Source organism: Mustela erminea, chromosome 2 (assembly GCF_009829155.1).
Source record: "Mustela erminea isolate mMusErm1 chromosome 2, mMusErm1.Pri, whole genome shotgun sequence".
In the NCBI taxonomy this organism is placed as follows: domain Eukaryota; kingdom Metazoa; phylum Chordata; class Mammalia; order Carnivora; family Mustelidae; genus Mustela; species Mustela erminea.
This window is the reverse complement of record NC_045615.1, coordinates 112,905,502-112,929,819: the sequence shown is the minus strand read 5'-3', so window position 1 is coordinate 112,929,819 and position 24,318 is coordinate 112,905,502. Positions and strand designations below refer to the sequence as shown.

Genomic DNA, 24,318 nt, shown 5'->3' with positions numbered 1-24,318 from the left:
TCATCATCTTCCTTAAACAGCCCATTTCTTCAAGTTGGAAGTGGGAGCAACTAAAAGGACAGAGTTGGGGTTAATTAAAACTACTGAATAGGCTGTATGAACTGGTCTGTATCTGCTTCCTAATAATACTTATTTAATTACTGAATTTATTATGTGGCAGAATTTGAAATGAACTTTATTTTCCTTATAACCTGGTCGAGATGTTCTAAGAAAGTAGCTAACGCACATATCTCAATTGTTACTGTGGAAATTATCTACCATAGAGAATAAAGAGTTAGTTTCACATTACCTAATGGGCTTACTGAAGTAATGAGGCAACCATACATGGTAGATGCAAGAAATAAGGAAGTGAATGATACTGAGCACTCAAGGAATGTATTGATGCAGAGCCAGAACTGGGGAAATGGTTGCTACTACTGGGTTTAAAGAGATCTAGAACCAAAACAAGCTGTAAGCCTTCTACATCCTCTGTACATGCCTGAGTGTCAGATTTTACCAGCAGAACTATAGAGAAAGCCTTTTCTTTTTCAGAAAGAACCTGAGTTTTTGCCAACACATAGGCAAAGATGGTCCTAGCTATCCATCTCGGGCCTTCTCAGACCAAGTGGAGTTGCAGGTTATGGTCTTGTCTCATATAGAAAAGGTAGGATCAGGGCAGAGGTTATATTTTTCTCTAGCTCCGAGAAACGAAGTCCTTACAGATCCTGTAACATACCCAGTAATTTCCTGAGCCTCTGGAACTTGAGCTTCATAAGACATCAGGGAATGTAACCAATCTACCTTGTTTTCTTGAATGAGAATGTAAGTGTGAGGGTGGGAGAGATGACTTCCTTTTCCAAAACAAAAAAAGAGCACTGACAGGATCTACATGCTTTATACTCCAAGTCCTGGTTTGAGTGATGCAATGCATTAAGTTACACATTATATATATATACACAATATATATAACTTTATTTATAATATATAATATATTTATATATCTATTTGAATTTTATTTATACGAATATAAATTTTTAATTTATATATATTATTTATACATATTATATATTATTTATATAAATAAATATATATAAATATTATATAAAATACACATATATACACATGTATATGGGTGCACTCATATATAGCATAAACATATACACATACACGTATATGCATTATATAAAAATGGCTATATGGAAAGACACTGAAATGTGATTGTTTAATTTTGAGTGCTTTTAATTATTTTGCTTCTTTGTGCAAACAGCTGTATTTGTCCAATGGACATATATAATTAAAATTTTGGCAATAAGTTCACAAATAAAATAATAAAATTAATTTTTCTTGTATTGTGTTTCCTTTTTTACTTTTTTATGTTTTTGAGATTTTATTTATTTATTTTGGGGAGAGAGAGTATAAGCTGGGTGAGGGGAGGGGCAGAGGGCGAGGGACAAGCAGTTTCCTTGCTGAGCAGGAGCTAGACACAGGGCTGGCAGGGCTCCAACCTAGAACCCTGGAACCGTGACCTGAACTGATGTCAAATGCTTAACTAACTGAACCATCCAGGCACTTACCTCACCTGCAACTTTTTTTGTTTTTTTAATATGCATTCTTCCAAAAAGACCAAATTAAGTCCAGGGTAAGGTTGCATGAATGTTTTTGTTAAAATGACACCGCTTTTTATAAAATTAGTAGCCCTTAAAGTGATCTCAGGTTGACTATAAACTGGGAGTCTGGAGGGAGGATCTGAATCTCACAGAAAATGAACACAAACTATATCAAATCAAGAAATCTTCCCTCTATTCAAATCTGTCCCAGTAAAGGAGCTGTCCAGGGCAATTGGGAAAAGTGTGATAGGTCCAGCTTTTATTCATTTTTAAAGTTTAACCCTGAGTCATTTTACCTAAATCAAGAAGCTATTTTTAGAGTCAGATCATGTATGCTTTTCATAAGCAGCAGAGGTATTGCCTAACTGTTCCAACTCAAATTTTGGAAGCAGTTATTCTTGAAAGTTATTTTTTTCCTGTGGCATTTCATGGAAAACACTCGCTCTAGCCAACAAGTTATGGATATTTTTTTTAGACTGAGAAGATTCTTAATATGAATAAGCTAATTGAAGCCATGGGAAAAAGTGCAATTATAGACTTTTTGGTGTATAATATGGTCATGTAGATGGAAAGAATCTTGAGAAGTCACTGACTTCAACGCTTGTATGGAGGTTAAAGGACACCCTCAAGCACACCTCTCTCCAAAGGGGTATCTGTCCTGTTTTCAAAACAATTTAAGGAGGGTAAAATAAACCCCCCAGGGAAATGCTGCCCTATAGTATTTCTTAGGATTGTGAAGTTGTTTAAATACCTTTCGTAGCAAATTAAATTAAAAACACCATAAAAATATAAGCCATTTATAAAGAACTTATTGTATCATCATCTGAGATCTGATTCTGGGGCCTCCGTATATCTTCTATCCTACTATGTTTCATTTTCTATGGTTTCCATTTCTTTTCTGCATAAATTACGAATTTCTTGTTACCAGTTTGTTATAAGCAACAAAGATGCATCTGAGTTCGCACCACCTAGTGACAACTTTGTAATAGCCTAAAGTAATAGCCAGTTTGGCTGGACTGAATTAACATTGCCCATAATGCCCCTTAATGATCTGTTTCATCAGGGTCATATACAAAGAAGATTTTCTCCAGAGGCAGAGAAAGGAAAGCAGGCAGCAGCCGTTTTGTAGGAGACATATGTTGTGGCTGATTTGCTGCCTTACCCCCTTGGTGAGAAAAAGCAGCTTGTCCTGCAACTGCTCTCTCCCTTACCTCTGGATCTTCTTTCAGTTCCTCTGACTTCTGAAACAGGTGTGTTAGCGTACATGTTCAGCACCTTGAGGAAGAGTTCTGGCTTACGAGGTCAGCGGCAACAAGAATGGACCTCAGTTCTGTGTGGATTTCCAACTTTTCCTCATGGGATTCCAGTTGCCTGGGGATCTTCTCTTCCAAACAGGCTTCCCTGGGAACTTTGGGCTCTAACTTGAGATGTGGAGGCAGCCTTGTGGAGACTTCTTAGCCAGCTGCCATAATTTAGGTAAGCAGATACCCAGAAATAAATTCCTTAACATATACCTCTATATCATATTGGTTCTGCTTCTCTTGAACCCTGACTGTTACATGCAGGAAATGGAATCAGAAATCAAGAATTAGGATTAGAAATCCAGACTGGCCCTCATTTCTGTCTTTCCTTACTCTACCTTCCAGTTTCTCTTTACACCATGCATTTCCAGAAAACAAGTTGGGAAATATGGCCCTGAGAATTAGTAGAATCACTTAAATGTCCAACTACCTGAAGAGACATGAGTTTCCTTATTCAGTATCTATCTTCCTGTAGTGACAAATTCTAAATCTCAGGACACAGACTGTGTAGAACACATGGGAACCCTACACTCTATCCTTGAGCTATTCTCTGTTTCTGGGGAAGCAGACTACATGGAAGGAATTGGACTGTGTCTGGTGCCCACCACTAGTCCAAATGACTGTGTCAAATACAACAGGGTAGGCTGAACAGAATGACTACGGGAGTTGCAATGGTATTTTCACACAGGCAGGAGAAATTAGGGACCAATGTATTTACTGTTGGCCAGGGCTGATAGTTACCAGAATATACGATTAGGGTCATGTTGCTTGTTTCCAGCTGGTGCCTGTTCTTATTAACTAGTTCTTGTGCCATATAAGCTGTTAAACATTTTCAATATCACACCTGTCCTCAGATTTAACTTAATATACTCATGCATTGATGCAAAACATATTTCAAGGGTTTATAATTGGCATAAGCACACTATTGGTATCAGGGAAAACAAAGGTGAATATAGAGACAAGTTTGCAGTCTAAGAGTGTATAATTCATTAGGACAGACAGATACTTCCAACTTCAAAAGAAGGAAGCCTTGGTTCAGAGTCAGACAACTTAGATTTATTCTTTGCTTTATTCATTTATTACCTTTTTGACCATGTAGTTTTACAGTGTGGTTAAGTCTGTAAGGAAACAGAATACTTGTATTATACATTCCAACATCATGACTTAACAATCTGTATGAACTTGGGCCAATTATTTGATATTCCCAACTTTTGTCTCTAAAAAATAGGGATAAGACAAAGGGAACCTGGGTAGCTCAGTCAGTTAAATCTCCGACTCCAGCTCTCAGCTCAGGTCATGATCTCAGGGTCATGAGATTGAAGGATCTGCACTGAGTGTGCAACAGGTGTAAGATTCTCTTCCTCTGCCTGCCACCGCTGACCGCTGCCCCACCTCACCCCCGGCTCAATTGCTTTCCCTATCAAAAAAAAAAAAAAACTAAATTATTGTATGAAAGAATATATGATAACTGCAGCACCTTACCATTTATTTTCATTTCATTGGAGCCTTTTGTTTTTAACGGTATTTGATTTTTTTAAAACGAAGAATGCTATTTTTTTCAAATTCCTTTTCAGCAGTTAGAAGTATAATTATAATTTTTAAATTTAGCCATTAATTTAATCAATTATATAAATAGATTTTTCAATATTTAACCATTCTTATGTTTGTAGAATTAACCTATCTTGATATTTTATTATTCTTCTGGATTAAATTAACCAGAAATGTATTTAAGTTTCTTTTCCTTTTTGGGGGGTGCCTGGGTGGTGCAGTTGGTTGAGCATTTGACTCTTGGTTTTGGCTTAGGTCATGATCTCAGGATCTTGAGATTAAGCCTGTGTGGGGCTCCAGGGGCAGTGGGGAGTCTGCCTAAGATTCTCTCCCCCTTTCTCCCCACGAACATGCTCTCTCTCTCTCAAATAAATAAATCTTAAAAAAATATTTTTTAATCCATATGTAGTGGGTATGATCTTAATGTGCAAACTCATTTGTGAAAAAAATCCATTTTTTAAAGATTTTATTTATTTAGTTGACATAGAGAGAAACAGTGAAAGAGGGAACAGAAGTAGGGGGGTGGGAGAGAGAAGCAGCTCCCCCCACCCCAGCCCAGCAGGGAGACTGACATGGGCTCAATTCCAGGATTCTGGGATCATGACGTGAGCTGAAGGCAGAAGCTTAATGACTGAGCCACCCAGGCATCCCTTATTACCTTTTAAATCAATTTAATTCCAACTTCAAGCACATATGCCCCTAGCTTAGCAGGAAATTCAATGTCAGTTATTCCAGAGTCTCTTTTCTATTATGAGGGGAGTGGTAAGTGTCCAGGGTCTCACAAAATACCAAGACATTGGAGGAAACCCAGGTTTTACTCTTTTTAGACCAGGCCAGAGTGGAACTTGGGTCCCTGATGTTTTAGAGACTTATAAATCTCTCCTTTCTCATCAGTTTGAGGGAGTATCTTTTCTTCCCTTCAAGTAAAAGCTGATCTCCACCATAAAAAAACACTTATCTAATCTCTTCAATGAAGTTTTTTGCAAAAATGGAGAGAGGATCAAAAGCCTTGAGGTAATGGATTACAAATCATAATAGCTGGGGACTGAGTGGGGCTGAATGGATATAGGGAAGAGCAACACAACTCGAAAACATGCATTGTGACACTTTCCACCTCTTCCATGGTTGGGAACAGCTTCAATAGCGCAAAATTATCAGTTCCTTCTCCGAGTTTGGAAGAATTTCTTGCTAAAATCATTTGAACTTCATGCCTTTTCAAAGAATAACTCTTTTTATGAGTCTGTCAATTTACCACACGGTTGTGGATATATTCAGATTTTCTACTTTGTCTTGAGTTGATTTTGGTAGTCTGAATTTTTCTAGAATAATTATTCATTCCATTGGAGATTAAATGTGGATTACATGGGATTACATATAGATTATGCACAGCATTATAATTTTTAAAATCTTACTTGTTTCTGGAGTTGTATATTTTTCTCATTTCTAAATAATAATGTTTTCACTTTTCACCTGATCAGTTTACTTAGAAGGGTTGGGTATGTTTCTGTTAATTTTATAAGGTCAGCTCTTGGATTTTTCTTATTAATTCTAATTTAATTTTTCTGGTTTCACATTTATTAATTTCTGCTTCTAATTCTTTCTCTAAGTTTGTTTTCTTTTTCCTTTTCTAACTTCTTGAGTTGAAGGATTAAATTCATTTATTTCCAAGCGATCTTGTTTAATAAGTTATGCATTAAATGTGCATATGCCTCTGATCCTCTAGTGATCCTAGCTTAGATTTGATGTGGATTGTTATGACTTGTAATTGTTTTATAATAACAGTATTGTATTTTGTACTTTTTAGGAGAATATATAAAATTCTTCATTTATTTGTTACATTTGTTTTATACATACACATACACACATTTTCCGCTGTTTTTAGTGAGTTGTAGTCTGCAAACATGTTCTCTGAATTTTCAGTTTTGAAGGGTTTATATTATCTCATTCTTTTAATATTAATGGTCTATTTTAATCCTCACTTTCTCTTTCCTAAAGAACATATAACAGTGGGGTTAAAAGTTCAAAACCAGTTCTAGAATTTTTTTACATGCATTGTACTAATTTGTTCTCCTATGACTCGTTTTTGCTTCAGGAACTTCACTGCTGATTATTCATTAGTGCCTTATGCTCTGCTAGAATGTCGGACTGTCATTATTTCATGGAACTTTTGCTGCCCTTGACTCATGAAACCCTTAACTCCAGTTCTCTTTATACCTACTTAGTTATTATTCTTCAGACATTTTATTAGCTATTCTTTCTCTGTGCATTCCTTTATTGTAGGTTTCACCAGAATTTTTATCTTTGGTTCACTATGTCTCTCTTTTCTTCTACAAATTACATTGTGTTGGGCAACCATTTTATTTCTATAACATCAACTAAATTTATTTTGCTTTCTTACTAGTAGCTTACTGCCTACTGTGCATAATCACTGGAACATAATGTTGTGTTCTTGAAATTAATATAATATCATACATAAGTTAATAATAAAAAAGTGATTTATATCACATGGAGTTACAATATTCTTGAAGACATCAACCTTAAGTATGTGAAGAGTTTCTTGATTACTCTCACATAATCTATGCTAAAGAAATAGAATGTCTTTCACACAATAAGTACAGTAATAGGGATTAAAAAAAAAAGATGGACTTGAATTCATGTCAATGTTTTACCATTGATTATCTGTAGGCTTCTCAGGTCAGTTTCTTTCTATTATATCTCATTATCATCATTAAAATGAATTTATCCAGTTATAGAGAATTCTGGGATTTTTGATGTTATGCTTTAGATCATGAATGAAAGATATAAATGCAACCAAGACTTCAATATCAATCTCTGTAGAATATTGAGTTATCTTTCCTATCTCCAAGTCATCACAGGTAAAAATTTTGTGAACATTATTCATCAACCAGTTATGCATCAGCCTAATAGGTATGTTATATCCAAACCAGATCATCCTCACTAATCAGTATGCATTGCATGGCATCCAAAGTTGTATGACAAAATAAGATGTCTTATTAAAATCAAGGTAAATTAAATATTTTTCTTTTCCTAAATTTTCCATGCCTATCAATCTTCAACATAAGCTAAATTAATCAGATGTGTTCTTTAGCAAATTACACTAATATTTATCTAGTTTCCAGGTTCCTTTTGATGTTCTCAAATTTACTTTAAAAGTAGTACAATTTAGACTTTTTTTTTAAACTCCAAATCTCTTTTCAAGTGACTATAAGCAAAATATACATTTTTAACTAACTAGTAGATTATATTAGCTGTGTTGATGTGGTTAATTGATGGATTACTTATAGGACAAACATAAATTACTCTTAAAATAAGTCACTTTTGACTCCCAGTTTCTCTTCTCATCCTCTTCCCTTTCTGGACAGATTAATTGATCGTTATATTTAATATTGACAATTTGGTAAAAGGTGCATTAAAAAAAATTCACTAGGTCTGGCAAGAACTTTGACAATAGTTTATTACAATAGGTATATGACCATTGTAACAGTGGATTATGATATAATGGCGGCTTCTATATTATCATTGCAAATCCACTTATTGAAAGTATTTTATTATATGTTTCTTTGCTTTCTTGCCAAATGACCAACTGTCTATTTACCATTTCAATCTGAAATCAAGTCCAGGTATCCAAAAAAAGAAATTCCTTCCTCTTTTCTTTAGCTTTGCATTGAAAATCTTAGGTTCTCATTGATATTATATAACTGTGGATCATGTAGAAATTATAGCAGTAGCTAGGCTTGGTTCATGATTGTCCAAAAAGAAAATTATCTTCAAGCAAAGATTTCAAGGAGTGAGCATTCAGGTTTTGCAAACATTAATTCAAGGCTTATTTTTGTTTTTACTTTGTTTTATTACTTATTCCCCATAGATAGTTATTGACTGAGGCTTGGAGAAGGTGCTTATGGCTCTAATCCCAATGAGATTACTAGATGGGTAGATTCAGTAAGGGAGTTCCTGAAGGAGAATAAGATAAGAAATCAGAAAAACATTCCATCAAAAAGGATAGAACAGTTGTTTTCAGTTTTTACTTCTATTACAATATACATAAGGGAACAACATTTAAAAAAGATATTTAGGGCAGTGAAAATACTCTGCATGATACCACAATAACAGATACATGTCAATATTCATTTGTCCATAACTTTACATTGTGTAACACCAAGAGTGAACCTTCAAGTCAGCTAACAATTTCAGGTAATTATGATGTGACAATGTAGGCTCATCAGTTGTAACAAATATAACATGATGGTGGAGGATGTTGATAATGGAGGGGCTACATGTGTATACTTGGGGTTATGTAAAGAATCTCTATATCTTCTGCCCAATTTTACAGTGAATCTTAAGCTACTCTTAAAAAACAGTCTTAAAAATGAATAAATAGGGGCACCTGGGTGGCTCAGTCATTAAGCAGCTGCCTTTGGCTCTGGTCATGATTCCAGGGTCCTGGGATCGAGCCCTACATCGGGCTCCTGCTCAGTGGGAAGCCTGCTTCTTGCTCTCCCTCTCTCCCTGCTTGTGTTCCCTTTCTCACTCTCTCTCTCTCTCTGTCAAATAAATAAATAAAATCGTTTAAAAATGAATAAACAATAAATTGAGAAAAAGAAACTTACTGGAACTTGGAAACACCTGGATGATAGCATTGTGGACCTCGGTAGACTACTCAGTCCTCGGTGCATGCGGTAGACTATTCTATTAGTGCATCCATTGGACTACCCATCCCAGTATTCAGATACGTGTATAGTCAGTCACCTTGTTGCATCTGGGCTAACAGGGCTTTAGCTCGTGTGATGCAACAGAGTCTTGATACACACTTACACAATTGGGCTTTTTTTTTTTTTTAAACAATTGTGCTTTTCTGATTGGAACGTTCTTTTGTAGAACGAGCCACCATGCTTAAAGTTGTCTTAGCTATATTGCTTGAGAAAAAAGGCTATAAAAGAGGTTCTTCAAGATGAAACGGTATATGCAGAGGAAGCACACTGGAAGAAAACTGAGGTCCCTCATGAGCTCCCTAGTTCATGTGTAATCCCTGCCAACATGCATGTAGGAGAAGAAATTCCCTGTCAATTCACAAACATTTGAAAAAATAATTAAAGCTTTTTAAAAAGATTTTATTTATTTATTTGAGAGGAAGAGAGAGATAATGAGAGGGAGCAGAGCAGGAGGGAAGGGCAGAGAGGGAAGCAGGCTCCCTGCTTAGCAGGAAGCCCAACCTGGGGTTCAATCCTAGGACCCTCAGATCATAACCTGAGTTGAAGACAGATGCTTAGCCAACTGAGCTCCCCAGGTGACACAAGAGAAATAATAAATTCTTTAAGCCACTATGTTTTGATGTGATATGCTACCCAGCAATAATTAACTGATAGTCTATTCAGTTTCAGATCCTTTTCTGATAACCTAATAAAATGTCACTCCAGGTACTATGAGTATCCTACCTTCTTTCCTGTACTCTTTGATATCTGAGTCTCCAAATTTCCCTCCCCTGGACTTCAGTCTTTAGAAATTCTGCATCATTCTTTCCCTGGTTTGTTTGTTTGTTGTTTGTTTGTTTTTTAGTTTTGCTTTGTATCTTGATCCTAACATTTCATCTGCTGAGAGTTGGAGTGGGGTGTGTCCCTAGAATACTTATAGGGGATCATATTAGATTCATCTGGAGGATTTTTTCCTCAACATTTAAAGAAGTTTGGTTAAGATTTCAGCTCTCCCACTCTATCTATTCACAATAATTTGCTTAGGGAGACACTGGCCCTGAATGGAATTGAATATTGAGTGTCTCCTCAAGTATATTATAACTAGAATAAAAATAAAAAAATATTGTTCTATCCACTTTGATCGAATATTTTCTTGACTCTTGATCTTATTTTTTTCTGGACTTCACTTACTAAATCTGCCCACCTAGTCATCTCATTAGGATTAGAATAATAAACCACCTTCCCTCCACCTCAGCCAGCAACTATCTGTGGGAATTAAACAATAAAAACAAAACACAAGTAAAATGACATTAATAGATGTTTCCAGAATCTGGATTTTCTCTTATTGAAATGTTTGCTCTAACTGCTGGCAACCACTGATCTTTTACTGTCTTTGTAGTTTTGCCTTTTCCAGAATGTGATATAATTGGAATCATATAGTGTGTAACCTTTTCAGATTGTTTCATTTAGTACTATGCATTTAAGTTCCTTCCATGTTTTTTCATGGATTGATATCTCCTTTCTTTTTGATGATGAATAACATTCCATTGTCTGGATGTATCACAGACAGTTTATCCATTCATCTCCTGAAGGACACATTGGTCAATTCCAAGATTTGGTAGTTATGAATTAAGCTGCTATGAACATCCATGTGTACTTTCTGTGTGGACAAAAGTTTTCAACTACTTTGGGTAAATACCAAGGAGTGTGATTGCTGTGGGACCATAAAGTAAAAATATGTTTAGTTTTCTAAGAAACTGCAGAACTGTCTTCCAAAGTGGTTGGACCATTTTGCATTTCCATTGGGAATGTATGAGCATTACTGTTTCTCCACATCCTTGTCAGTGCGTGGTATTGCCAATGTTCTGGATTTTGGCTATTTCAATAGGTTTGTACTGGTGTCTCGTTGCGATTTTAATTTGTATTTATTTCCTTGATGACATGTAATGTGGAGCATCTTTTCATATGTTTATCTGCCATCAATTTATCTTAGTTGGTAAAGTGTCTTTTAAGATCTTTGGCTTGTTTTTAATTTGGTTGTTTTCTTCTTGCTGAGTTGTAAGAATTCCTTGTATATTTTTGCACAAAATTATTTATTCAGATGTGTCTTTGCAAATATTTTCTCCTGGGCTGTAGCTTTTCTTCTTATCCTCTCAACAATGTCTTTCTCAGAACAGAAATTTTTAATTTTAATGAAGTCTTATTAAAAATTGTTTCTTTATGGTCATGCTTTTGATGTTGTATCTAAGAGATTATTGGTATATTCAAGGTCATCTGTGTCTCTCCTATGCTGTCTTTTTGGAATTTTGTAGTTTTGTATTTTCTATTTAAGTCTATGGTACATTTCCTGTTAATTTTTCTGAAGGGTGTGCATTCTATGATTTGAATTTATTCATCATTTTGTAGTTTTCCTTTTTTAGAAATTGTATGTATTTTGTTAGATTTAAAATGAACTATTTCATTTTAGAATGCATTAATATAAATGGTAATGTTCTTAATTTCAAATTCATTTCAAATTCAAATGACTTTTGCATACTAACCTGTATCCTACAACCTAGCTAATTTCCCTGTTAGTTCCAAGAGGGTTTTTGTCAGGTTTTTGTTTTTGTTTTTGTTTTAGGATTTTCTACTTGGATGGTCACGTCATTTACAAGCAAACACATTTATTTCTTCCTTCCCAATCTGTATGCCTCTTCTTTTTTTTCTTTTTTTGCATTAGCTAGACTTCCAGTACAATGTTGAAAAGGAGTGATGAAAGGAGACAGTCTTTCCTTGATCTTACTTGATCTTGATCTTACTGGGAAATCTTCAAGTTTGTCACCACTAGATATGATGTTAGCCATGGGACTTTTGTAGATAATCTTTATCAAATTTGAAGAAGTTTCCCTCTATTCCTACCAAGAGTTTTTATTATGAATATGTATTGGATTTTGTCAAATAATTCTTCTGCATCTGTTGATATGTTCATGTGATTTTTCTTTGTTAGCCACTTGATATGATGGCTTATATTAGTTGGCTTTCAGATATTGAACCAAACTTGCATACTCAGGATAAATCCCACTTGTTACTGGTGTATAATTCTTTTTATACATAGTTGGCTTCAATTTGCTAATATTCTGGATTTTTGCATGTATTATCATGAAAGATATTGGTTTGTATTTTTCTTTTCCTATAAATCTTTGGATGGTTTTGGCATAAGTATAATGCTGACCTCATAAAATGAATTAGGAAGTATTCCCTCATTTCTATCCTCTGCAAGACATTTTAGAAAATTGGTATAATTTCAGGAACCCCTGGGTGCCTCTTTTGGTTAAGCATCTGCCTTCAGCTCAGGTCGTGATCTCAAGGTTCTGGGATTGAGTCTTGCTTCTGGCTCCCTGGTCAGTGGGGATCCTGCTTCTCCCTCTGCCTGCCACTCCCCCTGCTTGTGTTCTCTCTCTCTCTCTTTGAAAAATAAATAAAGTCTTTAAAAAAATGGTATAATTTCTTTCTTACATATTTGTAGCCCATCTAGGCCTACTGCTTTCTGGTTTATAAAGATATTAATGGACTCTATATCTTTAAGAGATGCAGGCTTATTCAGATTGTCTGTTTCTTTGTGAGTTTTAGCAAATAGTACATTTCAAGGAACTGGTCCATTTCCTCTAGGTTATCAAATTTGTGGAAAGGGGATGTGGTCCAAGATGGTGGAGGAGTAGGAGATCTAAATTTCATCTGCTCCCAGGAATTCAGTTGGATAGCTATCAAACCTTTCTAAATACCTACAAACTCAAAAGGAGATTAAAGAAAAGAATAGCAGCAACTTTATGAACAGAAAAGCAACCACTTTCTGGGAGGTAGGATGTGTGGAGAAATGACTCTGAAGTGATATAAGGGAAGATAGACTGAGGGATAGCCTCCATCAGTTGGCTACTAGCAAGTGATAGAACAGAGAAGCACAAAATCAGAACTTTTAGAAGTCTGCTCCCGTAAGGCTCATTGCTCTGGTGGCTAAATGGGGGGTAGAACCCTAGCTGGTACAGTGTGGTCTCAGGGCTCTCAGTGTCCTAGAAAGACTGAGGGTGCCTGAGTGCATCAGAGCTCTCAGATATTGGAGCAGAGACACTGACCAAAAAGAGTAAGCCCAAGAATGGGCTCTCAGCCTGGGGTTGCCATAACTGTGATCTCTGGCATGGTCAGCTTACTGCTCTTTTAGAAGGGGCCCAACAAGTGGCATATCTGGGGAGCCTCCCCTTCCTTCCTGAGGAGGAGCAGTGTGGGAGTATGCTGCAGGAATATGCTGGGTTTGGAGACTCCAAACAGGGTCATATCAGAGACAGAAATGATCAGTCTCAGGCTGGGTGAGCATGAAGCATGGCTGGAGACTAGGGAGACAGGAGTACTTATTTTTCTCTGAGGGTGCACTGAGGAATGGGACCCTGAGCTCTCAGCTCCTCTGGGGCCAGAGATAGGAGGCTGCTATTTTCATTCTAATCCTCTAAGCCTGTGCAGAATGCCTTCAGGGAACAAATGCTACAAAAAGAAAATGGGAACAGATTACTTAGCGTGGCCCCTGGCAAGGGTGGTACAATTTGAGCTAGGACAGAGACATTTGAGAATCAAAGCAACAGGCCCCACCCTCAAGAAGATCAGCAAGAACACCCAGCCAACCAAGTTTACTGATCAATGAGAACTGCAGAATTCCAGCGCTAGGGGAATACAGCACATAGAATTCATGGTTTTTTTCCCCTGTGATTCTTTAGTCTTTCAAAGTTAATTTTTTAAAAATTTTTGGTATTTGTCTATTTTTTAAAAATTCTTCTTCTTCTTTCTTTTTTCAACCAACTTCTTATCATTTCCTTTTTAAAAATCTTTTTAAATTTTTATTTTTACACTCATATTCTCTTCATTGTATTTATGCTTATTTGTGTGTGTGTGTGTGTGTGTGTGTGTGTGTGTGTGTGTTTCTTTCTTTAAAATTTTGAGAGTCAGTTTCTTCTTAAAGACCAAAATACACCCAGACTCTAGTGTGTGGCTCTGTTCTATTCACCAGCTTGATCATATTCTTTTTTTTTTTTCTTTTCCCTCTGTATGTCTTTTCTGATTTGCTTAGTGTATATTTTTCTGAGGTCATTGTTACCTTTTAGCATTTTATTCTCTTGTTCATCTATTCTTCTCTGCACAAAACAACAAAACAGAAAAACTCACCTTAAAAAAAAAAAAAAAAAAAAAAAAAGAACAAGAGGCAGTACTGACTGCCAGGGACCTAATCAACAGAGACATTAGTAAGATGTCAGAATTAGAGTTCAGAATAATGTTTATAAAGATACTAGCTGGGCTTGAAAAAAAGCATAGAATTTACTAGAGAATCCCTTTCTGGACAAATAAAATCTAACCAAGTCAAAATCCAAAAGGATATTAATGATGTGCAATAAAAAATGGAGGCCCTAAGTGCTGTGATAAGTGAGGCAGAAGAGAGAAGTAGTCATATAGTAGAACAAATGATGAAGAATAAAAAAGCTGAGAAAAAGAGAGACAAACAATTACTGAACCTTGAGGAAAGAATTTGAGAAATAAGTGATACCATAAAGTGAAACAATATTAGAATAATTTGGATCCCAGAAAAAGAAGAAAGAGAGAGAGGGGCAGAGAACTTCCCTAATTTGGGGGAAGGAAACAGGTGTAAAAATCCAGGAGGTACAGAGAATTCCCCTCAAAATGAATAAAAATAGGTCAATAGCCTGACATCCAATATTAAAACTTACAAATCTCATAGACAAAGAGAAAATCCTGAAAGCATCTAGGGACAAAAGTTTCGTAACCTACAATGGTGGAAACATTAGATAGGTCTGGCAGCAGACCTATCCACAGAGACCTGGCAGGCCAGAAAGGACTGGCATGATATATCCAGATCATTAAATAAGAAAAATATGTAGCCAAAAATACTATATTCACCTAGGCTGTCATTGAAAATGGAAGGAGAGATAAGAAGCTTCCAGGACAAACAGAAACTAAAGGAATTTGTGATCACCAAACTAAAGGAATTTGTGATCACCAGCCTTATAAGAACTATTAAAAAGGACCCTGTAAACAAGGAGAGAGCCTAAAAATAACATAGACCAGAAAGGAACAGAGACAACATACAGCAACAGACATCTCACAGGCAACACAATGGCACTAAATTCATATCTATCAATAGTTACCCTGAATGTAAATGGGCTAAATGTCCCAAACAAAAGATACAGGATATCAAATTGGATTTAAAAAAAAAAAAGACTCATCGATATGCTGTCTGCAAGAGACTCAACTTATACTCAAACACACCACCAGATTTAAGATGAGGGGGTGGAAAACAATTTACCATGCTAAGGACATCAAAAGAAAGTTGGGGTGGCAATTGTTATATCACACAAATTAGATTTTAAACCAAAGACTATAATAAGAGATGGAACAGGAAGGACACTAATATCATACTTAAAGGGTCTTTCCAACAAGAAGATCTAATAATTTTAAATATCTATGCCCCTAACATTGGAGCAGTCAATTCTATAAGCCAATAAATAACAAAATCAAAGAAACAAATGATAATAGTACAATAAGAGTAGGGGACTTTTACACCCTCCTCACTGAAATGGGCAGATCCTCTAAGCAAAAGATCAACAAGGAAATAAGGGCTTTAAGTGACACACTGGACCAAATTAACTTCACAGATATATTCAGAATATCCCATCCCAAAACAATAGAATACACATTCTTCTCCAGTGCACAGGGAACATTCTCCAGAATAGATCACATCCTGGGTCACAAATCAAGTCTCAACTGGCACCAAAGGACTGGATCATCCCCTGCATATTTTCAGACCACAATGCTTTGAAAGTTGAACTCAGTCACAAGAAGGAAGTTGAGAAGAACTCAAATACGTGGAGGCTAAAGAGCATCCTACTAAAGAATGAATGGGTCAACCAGAAAATTAAAGAATTTAAAAATTAATGGAAACAAATGAAAATGAAAACACAACTGTTCAAAATCTTTGGGATTCAGCAGACATGGTCCTAAGAGGAAAGTATGTGGCAATACCAGCCTTTCTCAAGAAACAAGAAAGGTCTCAAATACACAATCTAACCCTACACCTAAAGGGGCTGGAGAAAGAACAGCAAAGAAAGACTAAACCCAGCAGAAGAAGAGAAATCATAAAGATTAGAACAGAAATCAATGGAATATAAACATTTGGGTGCACGTGCCCCTTTGGATCACTACGTTTGTATCTTTAGGGCAAATACCCAGTAGTGCAATTGCTGAGTCATAGGGCAGTTCTATTTTCAACATTTTGAGGAACCTCCATGCTGTTTTCCAGAGTGGTTGCACCAGCTTGCATTCCCACCAACAGTGTAGGAGGGTTCCCCTTTCTCCGCATCCTCGCCAGCATCTGTCATTTCCTGACTTGTTGATTTTAGCCATTCTGACTGGTGTGAGGTGATATCTCATTGTGGTTTTGATTTGTATTTCCCTGATGCCGAGTGATATGGAGCACTTTTTCATGTGTCTGTTGGCCATCTGGATGTCTTCTTTGCAGAAATGTCTGTTCATGTCCTCTGCCCATTTCTTGATTGGATTATTTGTTCTTTGGGTGTTGAGTTTGCTAAGTTCTTTATAGATTCTGGACACTAGTCCTTTATCTGATATGTCGTTTGCAAATATCTTCTCCCATTCTGTCAGTTGTCTTTTGATTTTGTTAACTGTTTCCTTTGCTGTGCAAAAGCTTTTGATCTTGATGAAATCCCAATAGTTCATTTTTACCCTTGCTTCCCTTGCCTTTGGCAATGTTCCTAGGAAGATGTTGCTGAGGCTGAGGTCGAAGAGGTTGCTGCCTGTGTTCTTCTCAAGGATTTTGATAGATTCCTTTCGCACATTGAGGTCCTTCATCCATTTTGAGTCTGTTTTCGTGTGTGGTGTAAGGAAATGGTCCAATTTCATTTTTCTGCATGTGGCTGTCCAATTTTCCCAACACCATTTATTGAAGAGGCTGTCTTTTTTCCACTGGACATTCTTTCCTGCTTTGTTAAAGATTAGTTGACCATAGAGTTGAGGGTCTATTTCTGGGCTCTCTATTCTGTTCCATTGATCTATGTGTCTGTTTTTGTGCCAGTACCATGCTGTCTTGATGATGACAGGTTTGTAATAGAGCTTGAAGTCCGGAATTGTGATGCCACCAACTTTGGCTTTCTTTTTCAATATCCCTTTGGCTATTCGAGGTCTTTTCTGGTTCCATATAAATTTTAGAATTATTTGTTCCATTTCTTTGAAAAAGATGGATGGTACATTGATAGGAATTGCATTAAATGTGTAGATTGCTTTAGGTAGCATAGACATTTTCACAATATTTATTCTTCCAATCCAGGAGCATGGAACATTTTTCCATTTCTTTGTGTCTTCCTCAATTTCTTTCATGAGTACTTTATAGTTTTCTGAGTATAGATTCTGTGCCTCTTTGGTTTATAGCAGCAATGTCCACAATAGCCAAACTATGGAAAGAACCTAGATGTCCATCGACAGATGAATGGATAAAGAAGATGTGGTATATATACACAATGGAATACTATGCAGCCATCAAAAGAAATGAAATCTTGCCATTTGCGACAACATGGATGGAACTAGAACGTATCATGCTTAGTGAAATAAGTCAAGCAGGGAAAGACAACTATCATATGATCTCCCTGATATGAGGAAGTGGTGATGCAACATGGGGGCTTAAGTGTGTAGGAGAAGAATCGATGAAACAAGATGGGATTGGGAGGGAGACAAACCATAAGTGACTCTTAATCTCACAAAACAAACTGAGGGTTGCTGGGGGGAGGAGGGTTGGGAGAAGGGGGGAGGGGTTATGGACATTGGGGAGGGTATGTGCTTTGGTGAGTGCTGTGAAGTGTGTAAACCTGGTGATTCACAGACCTGTACCCCTGGGGATAAAAATATATGTTTATAAAAAATAAAAATTAAAAAAAAAAGAAATCAATGGAATAGAAACCAAAAGAACAGTAGAACAGATCAACAAAACTAGGAGCTGGTTCTTGGAAAGAATTAATAAGACTGATAAACCCCTGGCCAGACTTATCAAAAAGGAAAGAGAAAGGACCCAAATTAATAAAATTATGAATGAAAGAGGAGAGATCACAACCAACACCAAGAAAATCAAAACAGTTACAAGAACATATCATGAGCAACTATATGCTAACAAATTAGACAATCTGGAAGAAATGGATGCATTCCTAGAGATATATAAATTACCAAAACTGAACCAGGAAGAAATAGAAAACTTGAACAGATGCATAAACAGCAAGGAAATCTAAGCAGTATTAAAAAATCTCCCAACTCAAACAAGAGTCCAGGGCCAGATGGTCTTCCCAGAGAAATTCTACCAAACATTTAAGAAGACTTAATACCTATTCTTCTGAAACTCTTCAATAAAATAGAAATGGAAGGAAAATTTCCAAACTCATTTATGAGGCCAGTGTTACCTTGATCCCAAAACCAGACAAAGACTCCATCAAAAAGGGGAATTACAGACCAATATCCCTGATGAACATGGATGAAAAAATTCTCACCAAAATACTAGCCAATAAGATCCAACAGTGCATTAAAAGGATTATTCGCCATGACCAAGTGGGATTTATTTCTGGGCTGCAAGGATTATAATCCTTGTTCAACATCTGCAAAGCAATCAATGTGATGCCCTACATTAATAAAAGAAAGAACAAAAACCATATGATCCTCTCAATAGATGCAGAAAAAAACATTGACAAAACATCCTTTCTTGATTAAAACTCTTCACAATGTAGGGATAGAGAGCAAACCTTAGTATCTTAAAAACCATCTATGAAAAACTGACAGCAAATATCATTCTCAATGGGGAAAAACTGAGAGCTTTTCCCCTAAGATCAGGACCGTGCCAGGGATGTCCACTATCACCACCACTGTTCAACATAGTCCTAGAGGTCCTAGCTTCAGCAATCAGACAACAAAAAGAAATAAGAGGCTTTAAAATTGGCAAAGAAGAAGTCAAACCCACACTCTTTGCAGATGATATGATACTTTATTTGGAAAACCCAAAAGACTCCATCCCAAACCTGCTAGAACTCATATTCAGTAAAGTGGCAGGATCTAAAATCAATGCACAGAAATAAGTTGCATTTCTTTACATCAATGAGATGGAAGAAAGAGAAATTAAGGAGTTGATCCCATTTACAATTACACCCCAAAATATAAGATACTTAGGAATAAATCTAACCAAAGAGGCAAAGAATCTGTATTCAGAAAACTATAGAATACTCATGAAAGAAATTGAGGAAGACACACAAAAAAATGGAAAAACAGTCTATGCTCATGGATTAGAATATTGTTAAAATGTGTATGTTGTCTGGAACAATCTATACATTCAATGCAACCCTTATCAAAATATCAGCATTTTTTTTCACAGAAATGAAATAAATAATTCTAAAATCTGCATGGAAACCAAAAAGACCCTGAATAGCCAGAGGAAGGTTGATAAAGAAAAGCAAAGCTGGTGACATCACAATTCTGGATTTCAAGCTCTATTACAAAGCTGTAATCTTTAAGACAGTATGGTACCAACACAAAATCAGACACATCGATCAGTGGAACAGAATAGAGAGCCCAGAAAAGGATCCTCAACTCTCTGGTCAACTAATCTTTGACAAAACAGGAAAGAATATCCAATGGAAAAAAGACTAGCCTCTTCAACAAATGGTGTTTGAAAAATGGGACAGCCACATGCAGAAGAGTAAAACTGGACCATTTCCGTACACCATACAGAAAAATACACTCAAGATGGATGAAAGATCTAAATGTGATACAGCAAGCCATCAAAATACTTGTGGAGAGTGGAATGTTCTGTATATATCAGTGAGGTCCATCTGGTCCAATGTGTCATTCAAAGCTCTTGTTTCTTTATTGATTTTCTGCTTGGGTGATCTGTCTGTTACTGAGAGCGGCATGCTAAGATCCCCTACAATTAATGTATTCATATCAGTATGACTCTTTGTTTTGATTAACAGTTGGCTTATGTAGTTGGCTGCTCCCATATTGGGGGCATAATACTTACCATTGTTAGATCTTCTTGGTGGATAGATCCTTTAAGAATGATGTAGTATCCTTCTGTATCTCTGACTACAGTCTTTAGCTTAAAGTCTAATTTATCTGATATAGGAATCACTACTCCAGCTTTCTTTTGAGTTCCATTGGCATGAAAGATGGTTCTCCATCTCTTCACTTTCAGTCTAGATGTATCTTTAGGTTCCAAATGTGTCTCTTGTGGACAGTATATGGATGGGTTCTTTCATTTTTCCAGTCTGCAACTTTGTGCCATTCTATGGGAGCATTTAGACCGTTCACATTGAGAGTGATTATCGAAAGATAAGTCAAAGGAAACAAAAGTGAAAATGAACTTTTGAGACTTCATCAAGATCAAAAGCTTCTGCACAGTAAAAGAAATAGTCAACAAAACAAAAAGGCAACCCACAAAATGGGAGAAGATATTTCCAAATAACACTATAGGCAAAGGGCTGATATTCAAGATCTATAAAGAACTCCTCAAACTCAATACACACAAAACAGATAATCATGTCAAAGAATGGGCAGAAGACATGAACAGACCCTTCTCCAATGAAGACATACAAATGGCTAACAGACACATGAAAAAATGTTCATCACCATTAGCCATCAGGGAGATTCAAATCAAAACCAAATTGAGATACTACCTTACATCAGTTAGAATGGACAAAATTAACAAAACAGGAAACAACAAGTGTTGGAGAAGATGTGAAAAAGGGGGACCCTCTTACACTGTCAGTGGGAATGCAAGTTGGTGCAGCCACTTTGGAAGATAGTGTGGAGATTCCTCAAGAAATTAAACATAGAGCTACCCCATGACCCTACAATTGCCCTACTGGGTATTTACCCCAAAGATACAGATGTAGTGTAAAGAAGGGCCATATGTACTTCAATGTTCATAGCAGCAATGTCCACAACTGTCAAACTGTGGAAAGAAAGAAGATGCCCTTCAACAGATGAATGGATAAAGAAGATATGGTCCATATATACAATGGAATATTATGCCTCCATCAGAAAGGATGAGTACCCAATTTTTGTATCAACAAGGACAGGACTGGAGGAGATTCTGCTGAGTGAAATAAGCCAAGCAGAGAAATTCAATTATCATATGGTTTCACTTACTTGTGGAGCATAAGGAATAAAATGGAGGACATTAGGAGAAGGAAAGGAGAAGTGAGTTGGGGAAAACGGAGGGGGAGACAAACCATGAGAGATTGTGGACTCTGAGAAACAAGCTGAGGTTTTGGAAGGGAGGGAGGTGGGGGGGATGGGTGAACCTGGTGGTGGTTATTAAGGAGGGCATGTATTGAATGGAGCACTGCGCGTGGTGGATAAACAATGAATCTTAGAACACTGAAAAAATTAAATTAAATTAAAAAAAAATCCTTGAGGAGAATACAGAAAGAAATCTCTTCAACCTCAGCTGCAGCAACTTCCTCCTAGACATATCACCAAAGGCAGGGGAAGCAAGGGCAAAAATGAACTACTAGGACTTCATCAAGGTAAAAAGCTATTACATAGCAAAGGAAACAGTGAACAAAACCAAAAGACAACCGATAGAATGGGAGAAGATATTTGCAATTGACATATCAGATAAAGGGCTAGTATCCAAAATCTATGAAGAACTTATCAAACTCAATACCCAAGGATCAAATAATACAATCAAGAAATGAAGGGCGCCTGGGTGGCTCAGTGGGTTAAGCTGCTGCCTTCGGCTCAGGTCATGATCTCAGGGTCCTGGGATCGAGTCCCGCATCGGGCTCTCTGCTCAGCGGGGAGCCTGCTTCCCTCTCTCTCTGCCTGCCTCTCCGTCTACTTGTGATTTCTCTCTGTCAAATAAATAAATAAAATCTTAAAAAAAAAAAAAAAGAAATGAGCAGAAGACATGAGCAGACATTTCTGCAAAGAAGACATCCAAATGGCCAAAAGACATAAAAAGGTGCACAATATCACTTGGTATCAGGGAATTGCAAATCAGAACCACAATGAAATATCACCTCATTCCAGTCAGAATGGCTAAAATTAACAAGTCAGGAAATGACATATTTTGGTGAAGAGGTGGAGAAAGGGGAACCCTCCTACACTGTTGGTGGGAATGCAAGATGGTGCAGCCACTCTGGAAAACAGTATGGAAATCTTGCCATTTGCCAGGATGTAGATAGAACTAGAGGGTATTATGGTAAGTGAAGTAAGTCAGTCAGAGAAAGACAATTATCATACGATCTCACTGATATGTGGAATTTGGGAAACAAGGCAAAGGAACATAGAGGAAGAGAGGAAAAAAAATGAAACAAGGTGAACGAGAGAGGGGCACAAACCATGAGACTCTTTTTTTTTTTTTTTTTAAGATTTTATTTATTTATTTGACAGAGATAGAGAGACAGTGAGAGAGGTAACACAAGCAGGGGGAGTGGGAGAGGGAAAAGCAGGCTTCCCATTGAGCAGGGAGCTTGATGTGGGACTGAGTCCTAGGTTCCTGGAATCATGACCTGAGCTGGAGGCAGATGCTTAATGACTGAGCCATCCAGCAACCCCCCCCCCCCCGCCCGAAGAGACTCTTAATTAATCTCAGGGAACAAACTGAAGGTTGCCAGAGTGGAAGGGTGTATGAGGGGTAGGGTGGCTGCATGATGGACACTGGGAAGGGTATATGTTATGGTGAGTGCTGTGAATTGTGTAAGACTGATGAATCACAGACCTGTACCCCTGAAACAAATAATACATTTTATGTTAATTAAGAAAAATAAGTAAATGGAGAAAAAAGAAAAAAAAATGTGTGGAGAGTTGTTCATAATATTTTATTGTCCTTATAATATCCATAGGCTAGGTAATGATGTCCTCTCTTTCATTTCTGATACTAGTAGTTTGTAGCCTCTTTTTTTTTTCTTCTTATTTAGCCTATCTAGAGCCCTATCAATTTTATTGACCTTTTCAAAAAACTACCTTTTGTTTTCACAGATTTTCCAGTATGTTTTTTACTTAGGAAATATTGCTGTCATCTTTTTATAGATTATAATTTATCTGTACTCTGCTCTACTCACCTTCCTATGTATAAGGGATGACAATAAAGTGTAGAAAATTGTCCTGCATATTACATCTGATTTTTTCCTCAGGTCTATAAAGATTCTAAGTGGTTTTTTTTGTTTGGTTGGTTTTTTTTCTTGGTCATAATCTGTTTACTTGGAGTAACACAACATGTCTTCAATTTTGCACAATATTAATAAAATTTCTGCCTCCACACAAATCTTGTTGGGGCATGGAGTTCATTGTCCTAAAAACACTATTGTACACTTGGCTCAGTTGCTTTACTTTTGTAACAGGTGTTGCTGTGGACTGAACCTTTCATTTGTTTCCTCAAAACTTCAAAAGCTAAAACTTAATCTCCCATGTGATGGTTGGTATTTGGAGGTGACCATTGGGAGGTGATTGAACTACCCAGGTGGAACCCTAATGAATGGGATTAGTGTCCTTATGAAAGAGACCTCAGAGAGCTCTCTTGTTCTGCTTAGGCCATGTGAAGAGCTATGAGAAGATGGTCATTTATGAATCAGGAAGTGGGCTCTCAGCAGACACCAAATCTGGCATCTTGATCTTGGACTTCCCTGCCTCCAGAACTGTGAGAAATAAATGTTTGTTGTTTAAGCCACCCAGTCTATAGCATTTTGTTACAGCAGCCCAGATGGACTAAGTTGGTCTCATGAGAAAGCTTATTATTTTTTTAATTTGATTCAAAAATATCTAGTTTATGGAGAAAACTTTTCAATTGCTCTGATTATGCTTCCTAGTAGTACCTGATTTATTTTGCTTTTTTTTTTTTTGCAGCAGGTTTTTTAATGTTACAAAGATTCCATCTCATAATTAAATATGTATCTAGCACTTAATGTTTTCAATAAACCTGGCAGACATTGCTAGCTATCCTTTGTATAAGACTGTGAAGTAAGTTACTCGAGTTGAGAACATCATCTTTTAAATAAAGGAGATGAAGCTTGAGAGATTGCCCAAGGTCATGTAACATATTAATGACTCTCTGAGGTTAGAATTCTCAGCCTTCAGTTTCTCTGCTTTCAT

The 24,318-nt window shown here is 36.7% G+C and overlaps 1 long non-coding RNA gene across 1 annotated transcript; it reads right to left on the bottom strand.

The window, feature by feature from the left end:
- Positions 1-1,470: 1,470 nt before the first annotated feature.
- On the bottom strand, positions 1,471-22,750 carry LOC116583706. The gene is made up of 3 exons (XR_004282846.1): positions 22,740-22,750; positions 5,041-5,085; positions 1,471-1,505 (listed from the first exon to the last, which is right to left on the bottom strand). It is a non-coding gene; the product is annotated as an uncharacterized LOC116583706 (long non-coding RNA).
- Between the last annotated feature and the right edge of the window lie 1,568 nt (positions 22,751-24,318).